The following is a 21053-nucleotide window of genomic DNA, read 5'->3' on the forward strand; positions in this document are numbered from 1 at the left end:
GCATAGGGCCGGGTTACTTACAGGACCGCCTGCTGCTACCGAATACCTCTCACCGACCCGTGCGCTCTCACAGAGAGGGACTCCTCAGGGTGCCGTCGGCGCAACAGTGTCGTCTGGCGACGCCCAGGGGAAGGGCCTTCTCTGTGGGGGCTCCCGCCCTCTGGAACGAACTCCCCCCAGGACTCCGTCAACTTCCGGACCTCCGAACCTTTCGCCGTGAGCTTAAAACTCACTTATTTATCTGCGCTGGACTGGGTTAGTTTTTTTTTAAGTTTATGGGTTTTTAATGGGTTTTATTTCTAAATTTTAATTCTGGCCAATTTAATAAGTCTTTTAATAGTATTTTAATTGTATTTATAGTTTATTATGTATTTTTACCTGGCTGTGAACCGCCCTGAGTCCTTCGGGAGAAGGGCGGTATACAAATTTAAATAAATAAATAAATAATAAATTTCTAGCTTCTCATGCTTCCAGATAAACCAAAATGTTCACAAGAAAACTATTTAATTTTATTATCAGTTTTATTGTTGGTATAATCTTGTGCACAACTGTATATGGCTCATCACATTGAATGAAGCTTATTTCCAGGTAAGGTTTTATAAATTTAGTCTTGAATATAATGAACTTTGTTAAAATATCTGTATTGAATTTAAATAGATTTTGAAAGGAGATCGGGATGCCCTCAAATTAAGCTCCTGATGATCTCATGGAGTTTTCTTGGCAGTTTTGAAGAAGAATTTAGCTTCTTTGGAGATACTTTCTTTTACTTCCCATCTAGCCTACAGTTCTGGACTGAGGTATTAATAAGGATAGATCCTTTTGTATGATCATAGTATGCTAGATGTCTCTTGCTAAAACTTTAAATGTCCAGCTAAAATTGGTTGACACCAATTCCACTCTGATATCAATTAAAGCCACAAGATACTTGCTCTTGCAAGAGAATAAACTTCAGATGCTTGGTTAAAGCAACAGGAAACATGGGATATCTATGATGGTCCCACACACTTTTTTCCAGGCTAAAATATTTCTGCAGAATTGATCAGCTTTTTATCTTAAGATTTACAAATAATAAAAATATTGGCGATTCTAAAGCTACTTTCTCTTTTCACTCCTCTTGTCTCTCCACATTATAACAGTGACTAGGGTCATGTATCACACCAACTTAGGGTTCGCTTAATTATGCTTTTTTGAATAAACCTGAATTGATTTGGTGTGTGGACTGGGCCATAAACAAGACTTTTGAAGCTATAATTGCTGGATTTTCTCTAAGGCAGAGGGTGGATTAGAATTAGGATGCTCCCAATTCCCAGTTCATTCTTTCTCCATGAGAATCTACTGGTTGGAAGGTACTACAACCACATCTCCAATCAGCATAAATGCCTGATGGCAATAATTCCCCAACCCAAATGAAGGGCCCAGACTGCGGAAGGTTAGTTTAGTGCAAAACCACAATTGCTACATTTTACATTATTAGCAAAATATAAAACCTGTTTATTTGACAGTAAATCCTGGCATTTAAAGTTTCATTCTTGGTGGGGTATGTCCAGTTGTTATCTAACTGTAGCACATTCTGAGAGAGGGAGGGAGGGAGGAAGGGAGATAGAGAGAGTAAACGTTCACAATAAAACAAGGAAGAGATGCCCTCGATTCAAATTTGATGCTTGGAAATAATGTAGGCACATTCATGCTGTTTTTTGGGTGGGGGAGGTTTAACAATACTAAAAACTGGCTATTACTCTCTTCTGGGATGTTTGTCAACTCCCACCCTAGTCTGCAGGTCTGGGATTCCAGGTGGTCTCTTTTCCAAATATTGAACAAGCCCAGCTCTGCTTCTATTTTGAGACCCAAAAAGAATGGTCTGGTGCTCCACCTGCTGAGACTCTCATTCTAATAGATGCCTCAATGGTAAATATATCACTGACATACAGCACTGTTCATACCTTGATCCAAACTCTTAACTTTATGCTGGAGAAACACTTTTTTTTCTTTTAGTTATTTGTTTCTTTGAATCATTCTATCAATCACATCCCTAAGTTTCTAAGTGTCTGTGTGATGTTTTCTCTGCAATAATTTATCAATTATATTAGAATTTGAATATTGTTTTGTGCATTGATGACATGCTACAGGGGAAAAATGAGACATAAACCTTTCCTCCCATTGTCCTCCTGGCTATACATTCACCATTTTATGGAAGGGACTAAAGAGATAAAATTTCAATCATGCTAGTAAAAGTTAGGCCACCTGGCAATTCTAGGTGAAGATTGCCTTATTTCATCAATAAATAATCACAAACAACTCATTAAGGATTAGAACTAATATTAGCGTGGAGGGCAGTAGTTCCTGGCATGGCTGTGTTTCCCATGTCTTAGAGCAAGGGTCTCCAACCTTGGCAACTTTAAGACATGTGGACTTCAACTCCCAGAATTCCTCTTTTTTCTTTTTCAAATTTTCTCTTTGCTGGCTGAGGAATTCTGGGAGTTGAAGTCCACAAGTCTTAAAGTTGCCAAGGTTGGAGATCCCTGTCTCAGAGCAGTATTTCTCAACCACAACCACTTTGAGACTCTGGACTTCAACTCCCACAAATTCCCAGCCAATATGAGAAGTCTCCCAAAATTTCTCTCTGATGAAATACATCTTTTGTGAAAGTATATCTAGTCTGAAGAGATTGGTAATTGTTTTTCCTGCAACTTATTAGCATGGTTATCCCTCAAGGAAAAAAAAGAATACCATCACATGAAATGGCAATAAGGGCAATAATACAGGTCAGATAAAATGCAGTTAGTTCTTTACTTATGACCACAATTGAGCCCAAAATTTATGTAGCCAAGTAAGACCGTTAACTAAATTTTGCCCCATTTTATGACTTTCTTGCCACAATTGTTAAGTGAATCACTGCATCTATTAAATTAGTAACAGTTGTTAACTGAATATGGATTTCCTGTTGATTTTTGCTTGTCGGGAGTCACATAACTCCGGGAGGTCATGTAATCAAAATCACATGATCACATGTCATGTGATCAAAATCATGTGATCTGGGAGGTCATGTGATCAGGAGGTCATGTGATCATGAAGCGCTTGGCAACTGATTCATATTTATTACAATTGCAATGTAATAGGAGGATTCTGCAATAGTTGCAACTATGAAAAATGGTCATAAGCCATTTTTTCCAGTGATATTCTAACTTTGAATGGTCACTAAGTGAACTGTCATAAGCTGAGACTACCTGTAGAGCACCAACAGCTTGTTAAAAATTACCATGTACCAGCATCAAAGATGAATAAATGTGAAGATCTAAAAGTATCTTAGAAAAGAAACAATGATTCCTAAAGTATAATAGACAGAAAGAGTATTAAGTCAATTTCTATTTGGATGTACAGAAGAATTTTTCTTAGACTTGTTCTAAGAAACAAGTCTAAGTTTCTGTGCCGGAGTAATAACTTACATGGTTTCTTCTTTTTAAATGAATTTTGGCATTTTTCTTTTCTTTTTAATTCTTTCAGAAATTTGATATTTTATATAACTTTGTGTCTCATTCATAGCACATTAACTGTTTGCCAGAACTGCAATTAACATGAGGCTAGTAGTAATGGAATGAGGCAGCCACAACAGTGACTGTTAAATGGAAGAGGGTTTGTTTGTTTTTTTGTAGTGTTTCATATGAAAGAGCTTTTGCCAATACGGTGTTTATAGATATCAGACTGGAATTGTTAAATTTTATTGTTTATGTTTTAGGTGTTATTTTAAGCCATTATATTTAAATATGCAGCAGTTTCCTGCAATGCAGCAGTAGAGAAACATTGTGAATAAATAAATGAATAAATAGATAGCCAACATGAAAAGCACATATTGGAAACAGCTGGCAAAGAGAAAAATAATCTTGCTTCCTCCCAAATAGCTGTAACTAAATTGATCCAGAATATCCTAGTTATGATTGGCTTGCTATCACACTAAACCATGATTTGCTTAACCCTGCTGAATATGTTACAACTGGCTCATTTCACACAAAGTTTAAATTATGAGTACTGGTTTTATAGATCAAAATGACTAGGAATATATTATATACTAATATGCATACTAATGCATAGTAATATGCATACCAATATGCCAAAATCAAACAAAACCACCTTAGCACAATAGTAAACTCAACCTAGGTGTCACTTAATGTCAATCACATTTCAAACTTGTCCATAAAGGCAAGTGGTTTAATCAGACAAAAGTTGCAAAATATAGATTTTATTTCATTTGCACAATGACTTTATGATAGTCCAAAGTTTCATTTGATTTCAGTTGCACACAAAGGTGATTGTATATACTCCCATGTAGACATGAATTTGCAACTAATAAGTAGTAATTCATAACAAAAACTTATCACATGAATAAGATTACATATTCATTATCACATCATACCAAAAGCACCTCAGTGCCTTGGCTGCTATTTATCACTATATCTAAGATGGGTGGCATATACATTTAATAAATAAATAGATAAAAATATTTAACATTGTCCAAATATATTTCAGGAATAACTAAGTAGCCTACTTCTCTATACAAGGATGGTTCAAAAAATGATGTGAAGCAAGTTATCCCTCTTTCCAGGACTCATGCATTGAGAAGAACCACCACCAATGGTTTATCACAAAGTACACATGTTAATTTCCAATATAATTGCATCACCTTCCGCTGCGAGTTTAAAACACATCTATTTATTTGTGCAGGACTGGACTAGAATTTTAATTTTAAATTTAGTTTTAATGGGGTTTTATCATTTTAATTGTAATTTTAAATTTTGGCCTATTTAAATAAGTTTTTTAATTAGTGTTTTATCTTGTATTATATTTGTATTTTTATCAGGCTGTAAACCGCCCTGAGTCCTTCGGGACATAGGGTGGTATAAAAATTTGATTAAATAAATAAATAAATAAATAAATCACGCAGGTCAAGTACACAAAAACAGAACTTGCTGAAAACAAATCTCCAAAGTTTTAGTATGTAGGCACTACAACCAAAAACATTCTGATACATAAAGTTCCTAAAGCAATGTACTTCCTAACAAAAGGCAGAATAGAGCAGGATTACATTTGAAGATCTGAAACCTGTCAAAGAAGAAATTTTGGCCTAAAGAAATAAACAACATTATTTCCAAGGATATAAGGACAATTTTATTAGATGAGACCCACCCAAGATTTGTATAGTTCACCATTTTGTCTTGATATATCCAAATTCCTGTGCAAAGCTCAGAAGCAAGACATGCCAGCAAATGATGCTGAAAAGGATTCTGTGTCATCTTAAAAGCTACTTATTGCCATCACAATTAAGATATTGGTTATCTATTGTAGAGGACATAGGGGATGGCCCTGGAGGACAGGAGGAAGAATCACTATCAACTATCAGATAAGAGAAATTCAAATGTAGGTCAAGAAAATAATTTGAAAAAACATCTCAGACAAACCCATCCCTAGTTCAGATGTTCTGAAGTTAAGATGTCCCTAGTTCAGATGTTGAACATCAATCAATTTACAGCAATCAAACAGCTTTTTCTTCTGTTCATCAAGGCCATTCTCTATTCTTATCTTCAATGAGATTGTACACTTTCCTTTAAATATGATAGTTACACATTTTACTATTTGATTTTACTATTTGAAGACAAACTAAGATGATTAAAGGCCTGGAGACTAAAACATATGAAGAACGGTTACAGGATTTGTGTTTAGCTAGTCTAGAGAAAAGAAGGATTAGGGGGGACATTATAGCAGTATTCCAGTATTTGAGAGGTTGCCACAAAGAGGAGGGGGTAAAATTATTTACCAAAGCATCTGTAGACAGGACAAGAAACAATAGAGGGGAACCGATCAAGGAGAAAAGCAACCTGGAATTAAGGATAAACTTTCTAACAGTGAGGACAATTATAACCAACGGGACAGCTTGCGTTCAGATATTGTAGGTGCTTCATCAGTGGAGGTTTTTAAGAAGAGACTAGAAGCCACTTGTCTGACATGGTATAGGATCTCCTGCTTGAGCAGGGGCCTGGATTAGAAGACCTCCAAGGTCTCTTCCAGCTCTATTCTGATTCTGATTCTGATTATTAAGCAGCATTTTATCTGTCTTGAGTCTTCAATCATTCAACCTCATTGGATGTAAATGTGAATATCTTCCTCAAGGTTAGCTTCCTGAGTAAACCAGACAGAAAAGTAACTAAATCTACTTTATTGGTCACAATAACATAATCTTAAAGGTCTGAAAGTACAGGAACCCCCCTCTCTACTTTTAACTACTTGACCCCCCTCTATTTTTAATTGCCAATAGATCAGGTCTTTCCTAAATTTCTTTCACTGACTGTTAAGCCACTGGGACTCCTATCTATCTTATCTTATCAAACAATGTCAGCTGGCGGCCCCCAGGGGTAGGGCCTTCTCTGTTGGAGCTCCTACGCTTTGGAACGAACTTCCCCCTGGTTTACGTCAAGTGCCTGATCTTCGGACTTTTCGCCGTGAGCTGAAAACGCACCTATTTATTCAAGCGGGACTGGCTTAAAAGTCTTAAAAGTTTTATTAAATTTTTAATTGGGGCTATTTATAATTTTATGATCTTAAATTGTTTTAAATTTCAGCCATTTGTAATATGCTTGTTTTAGTTTTGTTTTTAATGTGTATATTGTGGGTTTTTTAATATTTGGCTGTACACCGCCCTGAGTCCTTCAGGAGAAGGGCGGTATAAAAATCTAATAAAATAAATAAATAAATAAATAAATATCTCATTGTTTTCTAAGCAGTTTCTCTTCCACTCATCTCCCAAGGTCATTCCCACATTCCTTTACAGTAACCTTATGAACACATCCATATGTAGCAGTTTTCTTGATAATAATATGGAAATGATTTCCGCTTGTCTTTTTCCAGGACTTTTTTTTTTTGTCCTATCCTGCCTACAGCTGGATTTTCTGGTCTCTAATCCAAGAATTAATTAGATATTCAAGCCTGCTTAAATTTTTATTTTTTAAAAATAATTTTTGTTAAACAGTTTTTTAAACAGAAAAACAAGAAATATTTGTTCTTTTCAACAGTTTTGCGTTGTAATCAATACTTATACATTTTCTCTCTTATCCTAGTGTATCTTTTGTACATAATTTCCAATATATCATATATATATCACTATAGCATTATATTATTCTGATTATTTTATTTACATATATACTTAAATATAAACCTGTAGCCTATTTCCTTTAAATTTGCTTAAATTTTAGATATCATATTTAGATATCAAAATTAGTTAAGTATTTGCTGTCGTTTGCTGACTCATCTATTCTGAAAAAATGAGAAAAATTCTGCAGCCAAATTTCTCCCTAATGTGCAATTTTAAATACTTCTATAATGACCCCACAGTTGCTTTCCTTAGCTAAAATTATAGTTTTTTATAGTGAGAGTGTTCTGCCACTATGATTATTTGGGATTTCTACTGCCGAGTTTTTCTACTTGTACAATAACTCAACCTACCTGGAAGTATAACAGAGCTTTGAATACTTTGTAGAACTTCATTGTCTTGACCGCTGTTAAAATTAGAGTTTTCCATTATTCATGGCATTGACCATGAATAGGAAAGGTTTAAGTAGAGTCACTAAGCATCCATCACTTTTGGCCTAAGTAGCCAAAAGGAAGCTCTCTTTTTAATTTTACGGTAATACATTTATGTTTAATGGAACTCCATTTTATTCTTATTTTCAATGTGATTTGTGTCAAAAAAAAATCATGTTGATGGTTGTGGCAGTGTGGCTAACTTCAACAATGTTAGTTGCTTCTGCCATGACCATTTTCACTTTTTTCCACTCCTCTCCCTTGCTTCTTTTTTTTCATTCTTTACTCCTTGGAAACTTTATCTCAATATATTAAAAGGCTTCGGTGTTCCACCTCATCCCCCTCACAGTTTCTGTGAGTTTGTGATTTCTGCATTTAATTGTTTACCTATGCCTGGCCATGCCTGGCCATTTCAGTTTCTTAGACCAACCTTTGTTTAAGGTCAAGACACACCCTGAAAAAGTATAAACTTTGCCTACTTTTACAGCATGAGGTGGAAACAGGAAAAAGGTTGCTTTTGTCTTTCTCTCCTTCTCTGAATCACCTCTTTCAAACAAACAAGAATCACATGATAGGTGTATGCACCTTCCAGAAGCTGACTGAAAGCTTTTCCCTTTGACCTTTTAAAATTACTATTTGGCTGACAGACTATGTGCTGGTTTTATACATACACCTCTCTGTTGACATATCTCCAGCCATCTCTTTTAAAGAAGCCTGCAACAGGCTAAAACTCTTTTCAGCTGATATTTGCTCAACACTGGTATTTGTGTCTGCGCCTCTGTGTTAAGCGAAGAGAAAGTATCTCTAAAACCTTGTTATTTTTCAGGCATCTCTTGTAAAAAGAAACTAGGATTTGCTTTGGCTATTATGTAAAAATGGAAGGGAGGGAGGGAGGGAGGGAGGGAGGGAAGGAAGGATGGAAGGAAGGAAGGAAGGAAACATAAACTAATTGTTAATTATATTGTTGTTTTTTAAGGACCACTTTCATAATGAAATGGACTCCAACCTACAAAGGTTCACATCACAATCCATAGATTTCTATTCAAGGATCCTCTTTCCTTTTAGACTAGAGCCCATAATATAATAAAGGAAAAACACATCCACTGTTTTGCACTGCAAAGACAACAAAAATGTAGTGACTAACTGCTAAAAAAGACAAATCTATATTTATAAATGATACTCTATGGAAGTACATTTCATGTTTTGCTTGTATTTGTTTATAAAAAAAGACGACAATGAACAAAGTTTAAGAAGTAAAGTGCAGCTTTATGCTAGATCAAAGGGAGGGGGTGGACTAGATTTTTCTTCATCAGCAAATCATAGAGAAATATATTAATGTGAGAAATAAAGTTTATTGCACATTTATTGATTTAGAGAAATCATATGATAATGTGATCTTGCATTATGGGATGTTCTGTGTTAATAAGAGTTGAAGATAGACTGCTGAATGCAGTAAGAGAATTTTATAATGTAAATTAAAAGATGTGTAAAAATAAATATATTGTTTAGTGAAATCTTTAAAATGAAGCAGGTTAATGAATCAAAGATACGTGATATTTCATGATAGGTTTAATTTATTTAGAAATAAACATATGGAATGCTTGGGATAATTTTAGTATGTTGTTTAGGAAAATGAACATATATGTATTTTTGTAAGTAGAGAATATACATTTTTGGTTGAGAAATTGAATGGAGTGATTGTTTGCTAGATTGCATAATGCAACAAGACATATAGATCTGAATATTAAGGTATCAAAGAATAAACTAGCTATGTTTTGACATGGACAACAGAATGAATGATAACAGGTTACATAAATATACTGAAAAACTAAAGTAGTTGATTGTAATTGTATTCCTTACTAAAGGAAGTTTATCTGAGATGGGGAAATTCAGGAGATGAGAAAAGTAATCATTAAAATGCTGGTAGAAAAGTAATGTAATCTGTTGGGAAGAATTAAATAAAATAAAATAAGATGAGTATATATAAGAATGTGTTTCTCTTCACAGTGCTATATGGGATTGAGAGTTGGGTATGTCAGAGAAACAAACATAAATTACATGCATTGAGAATAGATTATTTAAGAAATATTTTATGTGTAAAACAAGAAGAAAAGCCCTCCAGAGCAACTGAATTAATGATTGATTGATTGACTGATTGACTGAATGAATGAATGAATGAGGATTCTCCTCAAAAGTGAGAATATTTTGAGGTAACTTGGAAATAAAAACAGAATGAATGAGAATTAAATTGCAAAATAAATATATGAAGGATGACTGAAAGGATTAAGAGAAAAAAAGACCCCAAACATTGTGGTTCAATTGAATTTCATTTACATATATCTAACAAAGAAGAAAGGGAGAAAAGAGGATCTAGTCAAAGTTAAACAATTTAACTTAAACTAAACTTTAAAAAATTTAATTCAGAGCCTGAGATATGTATCAAGCACTTATCTATATTATATAGTACTATATAGTACTATATATCTTACTATATTAGTTAGTAAGATATTATATCATCTTTGGCTATATAGGAAAAGTATTTTATTCCCTCTCCTGCAAAACTTTTTGTTAAGTTCAGTTTACTAATTGTTTTAAAAGTATTGGCATTATTCTGTTTTTACTATAAAACAAGAATAAACAATCTTGAACATCTTAATGATTGCAGCTGAGTTATTTGTAACAAAAAAATAAAGGTAGGAAAATAAACAAGTAAACAAATAAAAAAAAATTTCTCATTAACCATCAGTTATCCCTTAACAAGTGACTGCTCCATTTGTTGCAACCAAAGAAGCCATTTACCCCTTTGGAAATGGGCATTATATTTATGTATTTATTTCTAAAGCTGCCCAGCTTCTCAGTAACTCTGAACAATATACAGAAAAGAAAGATGGTCATTCTACATTCTACGGGAACTGATATAAGAACATCTCACAAAGAAATTATACAACCCCTCCTAGTTCAAAGCCTGAGGACAGAGTCAGGTCTTCAAGACTCATTGAAGAGGGAAAAAGTTGGGGAGATGCTGTTCCAGAGGACAGTTCCCGTCAGATGGCATTGTTTAACAGAAGGGTCCTAGAGCATGCCAACTCTGGGGTAACAGAATGGTCCGGAAACAAAGGAGAGAGTCAGTTCTTAATCAATTAGGCCCATTTGTGTTAACTAACATCTTGAAGTGCACCAAATCTACTGAATGCATAAAGCAGAGGCATTATGTGGGCAAAATGTGGCATATCCAGAACTGCTCTCACTGTTGCATTCTGTAGCAGTTGCACTTCTGAATGGAGGGCAGACTCAGGAAAAGTGCATTGCAGTATAGAACACACATGAGGAAGCCAAAGCATAAAGGACAAAGAAAGGACTCTAGGCATGGTGTGAATCTGAGTGAAGATCTTCCTGGTTACAGGTATAATCTGTTCCTAAAGCAATATGTGAGAGTCCCAACCTGTGCACTGGTTTCATCTGGAGAAGTTTAAACTTACTGAGAAGGAGAAATGGTGGTTTTAAATATCTGGGAAATCCATGTACATCTGAGAGATCCAGCCAGCTACTCATTTAATTCTGTTCCTCTCCATCCAGATCTCCACAGATTCCTGATACTAAGATAAGACATGTATTGTGGTGGGGATGGGGCTGTCCTCAGAACAGGTGAGCGTAGGATCACAGCCTGCAGTTTTTCATGGAAAGTGTTTAGATGGCTCCTACAATAACCTTTCAACCCCTGTGTTTTAAAACAATAAGCTGATTTCCTAGGGAACTACAACAGCCACCCAATCCTTTCCCGAAGTAATCGATTTAAGTCTTACTTCTTAATTCATTTTCCTATTCCTCCTTTCCTACTCAGCCAACAGAAAATAAAGTCGCAGCAACCACCCGACAAATATTGTCGCTGCTGTAAGGGAGGGAAGTCTATAATTCCCGCACCCCCCCCCCACAATACACACACTCCCGAAGTGAAATCAAGTCCTTGCATCCTTCCTTCTCTCTTCTTCTGGAGAAGTAAAGTTTAGGACAGGCATTTTAAGAGGGCTTTTAAAAAGCCCTTCGCCCCAAATCAGCCCCTCTCATTGGTACCCCCCCCCCGCATTTCAATCGCTTTCCCCCCCCCCCACCTCGCAGTGCAAACTAGTCTCTGAAACCGTATGAATTAATTTCAGTAGCAGGAGAAGAGATACATAGTTCTGTATCAGATGTAGTGAAGGTGCGTGACGGTCCTTCGTTTTCCGTGAGCATCAGCAAGTTCTCTGAGTCGGGATATCAGGCCAGACGTTCAACACTCGGTGCCACAGAATGAGCTTTGCACGCACGCTAAGAAGAAAAGCTCGCCAGCCACATTTTGAACTCGAAGGGACGTGGCACCTGCCGCTCGAAAACACATCTTCACTGCCCCAAGATATTGGGCTGTGGCTGTGCCGAAGGCGAGCAAAGGCTGCGCCTTTCCCTGTCTGACACATTCGTAGAGCAATTACAACTTTGCGATGAAGACTGCGGTGCGGAAAGGCCTCAAGGAGTGATGCCGAAATCTTGTTTAGGAGTAAATCTGCAGAGGATTGAGGCCGTTGTCTTCAAATTTACTCCGAAATAACCCTCGGTTTGTGTTCTATAGTATTTAAGCGTTTGTGGTTGTAACTGTGCCCGGACGATTAGCACGGAAAACTTTCGGAAGTTCCAAGAGGTCCCAAAGGTGGTTTTTTTTTCAAGAGGCAACTGGACTTTCTGGTTTTTCTTTGAAGGCGCTTCACTTCTCATCCAAGAAGCTTCTTCAGCTCCCCACCATCCAGTCAGAGGTGAAGAAGCTTCTTGGATGAGAAGTGAAATGTCTTCAAAGAAAAACCAGAAAGTCCAGTTGCCTCTTGAAAAAGCACCTTTGGGACAACTATGGACTAAGAATGGCCAGACACATTTAGTGAGTTCCAAGGGGGCAATTTTTCTCCCGAGTTTTTATGGTTGAAATTCCAAGAAATAATTTCCTTTTCTGGATTTTTCTCTTTTCTTTCTCTCAGTGCCAGAATGAAGGGAACGCCCAGTACAACTAATATAGGAGATTGAGGAAGTGTAGTGAGATTCCCTGGACGATTTGTTCTGTTCTGAAATAATTCTGTTATCTAGCAGGACCAGATAAAAAATAACTTCCCTCTTCAAGGGTAATTTGTACTGTTGAAAAGGAGAACATCTGAGATCCTGAAGTGAAGCTAGCGCCTCTGCGCGCTTCAGAAAACTTCTGGCGCGTGTACACGAACGAATTCTGGGTTCCACGCGATGATCCAAGTATACTTCCTTGGCTATGGTCGGTGCAGAAGAAGTTGCAGTAAAACCAAGTAGTGAAAAACACAAGAGAATTAAAATCTGCTCTCCCCTTCTGTCATTTCAATGGCACCGCGGACGAAGATTATCCGGCCATTGTCGCTACTAAATCTACTAGGTATCTCTAGTTCTCCTATTCAGTTTGCAAAAACTTCGATGAGTATAAGGGAGGAGAAGTCAAACCTTGAAGATGGTCTCATCAATCCCAGCCAACACGACCAAGGCTAAGGCAGAAGGGCTGTTCAAACATTTGGAGAATCTCAGGTTCCCTTAATGAGTTACAGATTCATTAATAGTATAACTCTCCGTCCGTTTTGTCAGGATTATGAATTTTGCAGGAGGTCAATTTGTATAAGACAGATATTAGTTACTGTATTTTCTGTTTCAACTTGGCATAGGAATATTATATTTGCATATTACGTCCCTACACCATTTTTTAAAAAAAATTGCATGCATGGGGGGGGGAGAAGTTCCATCTCTTCGCTGCTTGTTTTCCCCCTTCAAAAGTCACCCCATTTCAGATTTCATCTCAGGCATCCAAGTAAACAAATGTGAATCCACAAAAATAAAATTGTATTGTATTTTTCTACAATGTCAGGCTCTTGCTCTTCCCTTTCTTTCTTTCTTTCTTTCTTTCTTTCTTTCTTTCTTTCTTTCTTTCTTTCTTCCTTCCTTCCTTCCTTCCTTCCTTCCTTCCTTCCTTCCTGTCTTCCTTCCTTCCTTCCTTCCTTCCTTCCTAATATGGAATACAGCATCCCTAACATCTCTCCTGTCTAGCCTGCACATTTTAATTTTTATTTCCAAGTGAGCCCCCAGTCAAAAAGCAAGAACATAAATGTTTTAATCTAATATTTCTGAAAACATAGATTAGTCCTTCTAAGTACCTCTCTTTTAGGAAATATGCATAATGAGTTTATCCAACTGGGTACAACCCTGTTGTTTTGGATTACAATTTACATTCTTGCTGGCTACAGAGTTAGGGAGCTTCTAGTTTTCTTTCAAAAGGTAAATTAAATAAAAGGATCCTTGTTTGCATTACTTTCAAGCAATCATTCTGATCCAATATGGAGACAGTGTCTATTTCATAGCTAGTGAGGTATATCTATGGCACAACCAATTCAAATAGAATAAAATGGAATAGAAAGATACTAAAAAAAGAGATGACTTTCCCTCACTCCCACCCTTCCTCCTCCTCCTCCTCCTCCTCCTCCTCCTCCTCCTCCTCCTCCTCCTCCTCCTCCTCCTCCTCTTCCTCCTCCTCCTCCATCATCCCTAAAATCTAAACTTCCTTTCCCTCAAAAATAAATAAAGCTGTACCTAGGACTGGAAGAAAACTAGATCAGAAGCCTCAGTAGCAACTGCAAGGAAGAAGAGGTGCAAGGTTGGTGTCAATGGATGGAGAAATGTATATTGAACTCAGAGTTTTCCAATAGCAAGGCTGGGAACAACAACTTAGTATCTCTTCAGATGTATATATTATGTATATAATTTGTTTTGTCAAATTAAAAAGAATGCAAATATATTCAAAATGCACACACACACACACACACACACACACACACACACAACTGTAATGCAATACCAAAATTAGTAGGGAGAGAAGGAAGGCAGAATAAATGTATAAAATAATACATCTGGAGCAGTGGTGAAATCCACAATTTTTTACTACTGGTTCTGTGGGCATGGCTTGGTAGGTGTGTTGTGACTTGGTGGGCATGGCAGAGGAATTTGGCATACTGCTAAATTTCCATTCCCACCCCACTCTGGGGCCAGCCAGAGGTGGTATTTTCCGGTTCTCTGAACTGCTCAAAATTTCTGCTACCAGTTCTCCAGAACCTGTCAGAACCTGCTGGATTTCACCCCTAATCTGGAGTCTAAAACAAAACCTTGTAGCTTAGATGGTCCCTATTTGGAGTGCTAACCTGTCAATTTTACCAGATTGTCCTATACATTGTCCTACACCTACATTTCATTCCTGTGATCCTTGGATAGTCATTCCACCCTTCTGCAGCAGTTAGCACCCATGCCTTCAAAATATGTTCAGGCCTCATGGCACTTTTGTCCTTCTAAATATTTACCATACTTCTAGAAGCCACACAGATCCCCCTGAGTTGCCCTTATGGATGAATTTTAGAGGATAAAAAGATCACAGATGGTCTTCATATACAGTAGGGACAAGCAATTTTAGTTCAGAAACCATATACAATCCCTTGGCCCCTTTTTTGTTTTCAAGCCCTACTCTTTCAGGATTTGCAGCACTGATTGTCTCACAGGTTTTCATCTGAAAATGCAAGAGTTCACTTTCCATGCCTAATGACGTTTCCAAATAGAATTATAAATCCTTGCTACCTGCCAAATAAATTTAAAAACAAAATTGGTCTGACATATTTGACACAGCTTAGCTTATGGCTCTTGCAGCCAAAAATAACCCCCCAAAATGCATGCAATCCCACTAGATAACGTTAAGATTAAAGATGGGGCAGATAATCCCTTTTATAGAAATACACTGGCCAATTCTTTTACCAAATTCCATCAATGCATTCAAAAGCTTATATAGGATCTGATAAATAGCCCCAATTTAACATTAGATACAAATTAACAAAGTATCTTTGTTGTGTTCAATAATATGTCATGGTTTATGTCCAAGAAAATAAACCATATTGTGATTGAACATGATGACTGAATTTACATAAGATACTAGGAGAGTAGAAGGTTCCAACAATATGCTGAGTTACAAAAAAAACCAATCGCATTTTAGTCTGGGCTATAATATTGTGTATGAACCTATCCAATGAGGTTATTCAACTATAATATGTGACACTTTATGAAGTTAAGATTCCAATCCTATTCATACTAAAAAGTCTGAATGAGCTTATCTACAAAGCATATTCTTTGAATAGTCATGACTGTGGAAGTAATTTGTTCCTTAAGACTGGAGTGTGTGGGTGTTAGAGAACATATAGCTAGTGAATTCTTATTATGAATGAGGTTTTCCCTCTAGCCTTATACAAGCATTTATTTTATCATTAATTTGAACAACTTCTAACCTTCAAAATAACATTCTAACAATTAAAAATTCCACTTACTCATAATAGTGGGACTTGGAATAAGTATTCTTATTTGTCACCAATTTTGAAATAAAAGTGGATTTATAGAAAACAATTAAAACATAATCAATCCCCCTTGAGCCTCTTTCCACAGCTATTTCTTCCACAGCAAAATGAAACCTACAAGTGAAAGAATGTTTAGAAGAAAAAACCACATTTACAAGGTACTATAATTGCTAGGTTTGAAACTTTGAAGATTTCAGTCATGGACATCTGGTTTGAGATTGGCTTTCTCCAAACAGTGTGAACTATTTTTTAAAACTTTCAGAGGAACAAAGGTCCTATGTCTAATCTCAACTTTCCCAAACTAGATTATAGTTCCTTTTATTTCCAAGCTAAGGACCATCAGTTTTTGTCTGGTTTGAACAATCTTTCAGCTCAAGAGCCAGATATAGAAAACACAGTCTAGAACTCTGCATTGAGAAGCACAATACAAAACTAATTCACATTCAGAAAACATGAATTTTCTTCCAGATTTTGCATATTTTAAAATCAGCTGGAGTTTCTCAACAATATGCAATCAACAATTGTTCATTTCTTGAGTTACTGAACCCAATTTAACAAAGGAACATAATTTATATATTAATATTTTTTGATTTCTTTGCTAAACATTAAGTTTTCCCATTCTATTAGTGATAATATTTAAGTAAGTTATGTAAATAATTATAAATGAAAAAGGTCTTGCAGATGCTTTCTTTTCCCCAGTGGGAAAAGCCAGTAGAAATCTGTCTAGATGACATGCAAAGTATTAACTGCAGTTTCTGGGAAGTACCAGGTTTCCCCTTCCCAACCTCTAATTATCAAACTGAATCTATGTTAATATATGGACATTTATTATATGAAGTCATAACTAAGTACACCATTATCTTTGGTTCCGCATTTGCAACATTGACAATACAGTATATGCCAATCCCATATTTCTTTCTGTCCAGGGATTCATGTAGATTCCTTCTTTCCTTCCTTCCTTCCTTCCTTCCTTCCTTCCTTCCTTCCTTCCTTCCTTCCTTCCTTCCCTCCCTCCCTCCTTCTCCATCTCCATCTCCCTCTCCTTTTGTCATCCTTCATGTTTATATTATAAACATTTCCAAAGATAATTAAGAGAAATTAATTCTGACCTTCCCAATCTGGATACCTTCCAAATTTAGCCCCATCATAGTTCTCCAGATAATAAAATGCTATTGTCATCACTCCACATATAATAAAAGTATTACTGTTCATTACAGCAGCTTTATTTAGATCCACATGGGGAATAACAGCCAAGAAATAATTGCCTTAAATACACTTGAGACTTTTTCCTCTTTTTTCGATTTAAAGGGTGTTTATGAGACTCTGCTTGCTGGCTAGTGATTTGGCAAGTCCAGGAATTGGATCTTTTCCGTGATGGCCTAGATTTTTAGAACTTTCTCCACATAGAATTAAATGGCTGTTTTAATAGAAATTTCTGAAAGTGCTTCTATTTCTATTCTTATTTGGACATGATGGAAATCGGTTTATGGTGGTTTAAAACAATTCTTTTTTCCCCAGTTTGCTATATTTTACTGGAACTAATGTAGTGCTCTTTAAATTTTGTTTACAGTGTCAAGGAATTGTGAAAGACTTGACCTTTTAATCCATTCATTGAGGAATTGAAGCTTTTTTATTAATGTTCTGTAGCTATCTTTGGAACAGACAACCTATGATTTTATACATAGATGTTTTTGGATTACATTTTCATCATCCTTGATTGTATTGGCTGGGTGGATGGAAGCTGAGCCATGAATAAAGTTTTAAACAATTTATTTCATTTTTCAAAATATTTTAAATTTAAATAAAAAGTAATAGCAAATGAAAAACAATAATAGGATAGCAAAAACTATACTAAATGAAAAGGAAAGACTACCTTACGTATTAGAGTTATCAATAATCACTGATTTACTAATAAACTACTGTATAATCAACTATAATACTATTATACAATAGTATAATTATTATATTATATATTATACAATAATCTTATTGTAAAATAACACAAAATCTCTGTGAAAATAGTACATATTGCTTCATCCTTTGATTAGTAGAAAATATTGTCTTTTTGGTACATTTCCAAAAGCCATTCCTTAATATCTGGAATAATATCATTTTTTTAAATTTTTCAATATTATACTTTTAGTCACTCCTCATGTTCAATATGACAATAATTCCTAAGAAAAAAATTCAAAAAACATGGTATATAATTCAACATCACATTAACATCTTAAAATTTAAAGATTTTTGCATAAATCTATTTGTACACATTAACCTGTATACGTTCCAAAAGGATATCAGATAATCACATAACCATATGTTCAATTAACCCTCATATTTGTACGGCTTGAACACAGACAATCTGATGTCTATTCTTTCAAGTATATTATTTAGGAATCCAAAACCTTCTAAATACAATTTTTGATTAATCAACTTTATCCAAAATGTTGATACCATTTAAACAGTTTTATGGACATGAAACCAGTGATGGGGCATAATTGATGCTATTTCTTTAGTCTTGGAAGTGTCTTCTTTAAAATACATTTGAACTTTTGATAGGACTTGAATTAATGATAAAAATAAAAGTGGATCATTTAGGGTAATACTAAAGTTAACTTAATTTTACTCTCAGACACCTCAGCAAGCAATTCAGGGTTCTAGCAAGAATAATTTACCCCTAGGCACCAAGGGCAGTGTAGCAGGCCTGACTTAGCTTTGAACTGAAGTGGCTGGCAGGTGTTAAATGGGAAGACCCAGTTAGCAATACCTGGAGCTGTGCGTAATGCAATCTGTATACCACTTAAGCAACCCATCTCAGATTAAATGGTGGAAATATCCATTGCTAGTTTTAATATAAAGTTTGGCCTAGATCAGTGGTGGGATTCAAGTAATTTAACAACCGGTTCTCTGCCCTAATGATTTCTTCCAACAACCAGTTCACCAAACTGCTCAGAAAGTTAACAACTGGTTCTCCCGAAGTGGTGCGAACTGGCTGAATCCCACCACTGGCCTAGATGACTTTTGAATGTGAAAAGATAGGTAACATCAACTTGTTTCAGACAGCAGATAGTTAGAACCGATCCTGATGATCAAAGAGGAAGTGAAAATAAAACAGAAAACAAGAGAAAAATTAAGATGGAAAAATTAAATAAATAAATTAATTAAATAAATTACTGTATTTTTCAGAGTATAAGACGCACCTTTTTTCCCTAAAAAAGAGGGTGAAAATGTGGGTGCATCTTATACTCTGAATGTAGCCTTGCCCAGCTTTTCAAACGGAGGGTTCAGAAACTGAAAAAAGCATCAGAAACAAAGTTTCAGAAAAGAAGCCCCCAAATAGAGCTTCAGAGGCTTTTTTTTCTGAAGCTGTTACGGAGGCTTTCAGAGGCTGAAAAAAAGCAAAAAAAAAAAAAAAAAGCAAGACACAGAGCTCCCAACTAAGGAACCTGTTGCTAAAATTCACCTGTGGGAACAGCTGATTGGGGGTATTCCAGGAGGCCAATCTACCTGCCAATCAGCTTTTTTTTATTTTCCTCCCCCAAAATTAAGGTGCATCTTATATCCCGGTGAGTCTTATACTCTGAAAAATATGGTAATGTAGTCACTTCAGAACAAAGATAATGAATTTGGAATAAAATCTCACCAGCTACCATTTTGGGTTACCTCCTGCAATAAGTTCTTCGTATTTGCCTAAGGCTCATGGCTCTAATTGCCATCCTGTATGCAGAGCTGCACTGGAGATGGCCCTAATGTCTGTCTTTAGGGGAACTGCCATCACAGCCATGATGGTCTGCCTTATAACAATGTTAACTGGCAAGCTGTCGGCTAAGTAGTAGTACTGTTGTTACCAGAGATATGGTGTATGGAATTGACTACATTGAAGGAATGGCAGAGTCTCTTCCTTTCTCTAGTGGTAAGTCCTCAGTCTTAGGCAAAATTACTCCTGAACTATTTCTGTCCTCAGAAGGAGATATCTCTCAACTGAAAAAAATGGTATCTCTTGACTTCCTTGGGTTATAAGATCTGCCCCATGGAACTAGCTGATAAGAGATATGGCCGTCTCTAACTCTTTATTGCCATCTAGTGGTCATCTGGATTGTTGCAACTCAGGATCTGTTTTTTACACCAGATTAATTGCTTTCAGTAGAAAGAAGCTTCCTATGTTCAAATGACATAGTAATGTTATTAGATTGTGAAGTTCACTGGTTAAGTTTTGAATTTCAATCTATCAAGCAAAGTTGTTTTGTGAGTGTGTGTGTATGTGTGTATGTGTGTTCGTGTGTATGTGTGTGTGTGTGTGTGTGTGTGTAGATGTGTGCGTATGAGTGTTCTACATAGCATCCAATATGACTTAAATAAAAAAAATATACAAAATATAAAGTTGCTTAAATCTACATTACAGTGACAAATTAAAATAACAGAAGCCTATTAAGATTAATATACCCACAATCCCAAAACTGAATGATATTGAAAGTCTGCAGATTATGTCGGCACGAATCAAGAAGAGAGCCGTGAAAATATTTACAGACCCCTCGCATCCTGGATATAAACTGTTTCAACTCCTACCCTCAAAACGATGCTATAGAGCACTGCACACCAGAACAACTAGACACAAGAACAGTTTTTTCCCAAAGGCCATCACTCTGCTAAACAAATAATTCCATCAACACTGTCAAACTATTTACTGAATCTGCACTACTATTAATCTTCTCATAGTCCCTATCACCAATCTCTTTCCACTTATGACTGTATGACTGTAACTTGTTGCTGGCAATCCTTATGATTTATATTGATATACTGACCATCAATTGTGTTGTAAATGTTGTACCTTGATGAACGTATCTTTTCTTTTATGTACACTGAGAGCATATGCACCAAGACAAATTCCTTGTGTGTCCAATCACACTTGGCCAATAAAAATTCTATTCTATTCTATTTCCTAGGAAAGAATTTGCCATCTCTGATATTCCAGATGTTAGTCTTCGAGAATATGAGATCTACAACATTAGGGATTATTTTATCCTCAGATTATAGAGACAGGGAGTCAGTTGAGAATAATTATTTATTAGACCATCT

The sequence above is a fragment of the Ahaetulla prasina genome, chromosome 4 (genome assembly GCF_028640845.1).
Source record: "Ahaetulla prasina isolate Xishuangbanna chromosome 4, ASM2864084v1, whole genome shotgun sequence".
In the NCBI taxonomy this organism is placed as follows: domain Eukaryota; kingdom Metazoa; phylum Chordata; class Lepidosauria; order Squamata; family Colubridae; genus Ahaetulla; species Ahaetulla prasina.